Here is a 2021-nt window from a genome sequence, read left to right on the forward strand (position 1 = left end):
ACAGAACTCTAAAAATATATCTTTCCACCAAAGCAACAATTAAGTCGGGGAAAAAACTGTGAAAATCAACTTTTTTGGCACTCCGGAACCTAATTAAAATTTTACAAAAATTAGGGGACTGCTTAATGAAGAAAAGCACTAGTAGATTTTGGGTTTTGATTTTTTTCTTAGAACTCGTGACATATGAAGATGTTGGTAAATTATGGTAAGAGAGTGTTGTGACATTTTAACTTACTTGCCTTATCACCCCTCATTCCCTAATGGCAGCTGTGTGTTTTGACCTGTCTGATGCCACCGTGCAGGATCAACAAAGGGGGGCTTGGTTTTATTTCACCTGCCTCGGAATTTTTCAGCACAGGAGTTGCCCCCAAAGCAGCAACTCTCAAAAGCACTTAAAGGCAAATATACTACCATAGCTTCTTAGGGCAAGGGATAACAAATGGGTCAAACAGCAGAGAGAACCAACGGCCTGGGAAAGAGGCTGTGGAAGGAGATATATGGGAGAATAAGAACTTTAAAAACACCTGCATTCATCATTCACAACAGTCAAGACATGGAATCCACCTAAGTGTCCACTGATAGATCAATGGGCCCAGGCACAGTGGCTCACGCCTGTAATCCTAGCACTTTGGGAGGCTGAGGCAGGAGGATTGCTGGAGGCCAGGAGTTTGAGACCAGCCTGGGCAACATAGTAAGATCCCATCTCTTAAAAAAATAATAATGAAAAAAATTGGGTGAGCATGGTGCAGGCCCAGCTACCCTGGAGGCTGAGGCAGCAGGATCATTTGAATTTAGGAGTTCAAGGCCACAGTGATCATGCCACTGTAGTCCACCCTGGGAGACACAGCAAGATCCCGTCTCTAGTCCGAAACTTTCTGGTGGTCCATCACAGCACCCTGCCACTCTCCAGTCTCCACCATGCCCGGTCCGACCCCCAGTGGCACTAATGTGGTTCTTCAGGGTGCTCTCCCAGCAAAGCAGTGGCCGCCCGGGGAGCAGGATCCACTGTTTGGCAAAGAAAAAATGCCACCTGTGGAACAAGGAGCGCAGGCTGCACAACCTCAGCAGGCACGGGGGGGGGGGGGGGGGGTGTGGGGTGGGTGGGAGTGGGCATGTGGCAATTCTACACAGAAGATTCACCTGGGCTCAAAGTTGGCCCTGTTCCAGTATTGGTTATGAGTCTTCTGTTCATCGCTTCTGTATTTATGTTGCACATTTGGGGCAAGTACACTTGTTCATAGATTCAGTTACATCCATCTGTTATTTGAAGAAGAAGGAAAAAACCTAACATATCTTGAACCAAAAGTATAGTGATTTTTCTGTTCATGAGAAGGAAATTTTCTGTAAGCTTACTGTTTACAGGGGAAATAAGAAGAACTGATTTTGAGGAATTGGTTTTTTCCTATGGCTAATAAACTTTTTAATTCATTAAAAAAAAAAAGATCCCGTCTCTAGAGTTTTTTAAACTATAAAGAAAGAGTTTAAAAAATGGTTTTAAGGCCGGGCGCGGTGGCTCACGCTTGTAATCCTAGCACTCTGGGAGGCCGAGGCGGGCAGATTGCTCAAGGTCAGGAGTTCAAAACCAGCCTGAGCGAGACCCCGTCTCTACTATAAAAATAGAAAGAAATTAATTGGCCAACTAATATATATATATATATAAAAAATTAGCTGGGCATGGTGGCTCGTGCCTGTAGTCCCAGCAACTCGGGAGGCTGAGGCAGTAGGATTGCTTAAGCCCAGGAGTTTGAGGTTGCTGTGAGCTAGGCTGACGCCACGGCACTCACTCTAGCCTAGGCAAGAAAGCGAGACTCTGTCTCAAAAAAAAAAAAAAAAAAAAAAAAATGGTTTTAAGATTGTAAATTTTCTGTTATGTGTTTTTAACCATAATTAAAAATTTCTAAATGGTTAAAATAGTAAATTTGATATTATGTATATTTTATCACAATTTTAAAAAATCAAACAAACAAACAAACAAAATAAGCTAGCATTTTTAAGCTCTCTCTAGCCCATCCCTTCCAGTG

General features: G+C 43.0%; 1 pseudogene; it reads left to right on the top strand.

Moving 5' to 3' along the window:
* Positions 1-870: 870 nt before the first annotated feature.
* On the top strand, positions 871-1307 carry LOC109729851 (protein transport protein Sec61 subunit beta pseudogene; annotated as a pseudogene).
* The last annotated feature ends 714 nt before the right edge of the window (positions 1308-2021 follow it).

Source organism: Microcebus murinus, chromosome 22 (assembly GCF_040939455.1).
Source record: "Microcebus murinus isolate Inina chromosome 22, M.murinus_Inina_mat1.0, whole genome shotgun sequence".
In the NCBI taxonomy this organism is placed as follows: Eukaryota; Metazoa; Chordata; class Mammalia; order Primates; family Cheirogaleidae; genus Microcebus; species Microcebus murinus.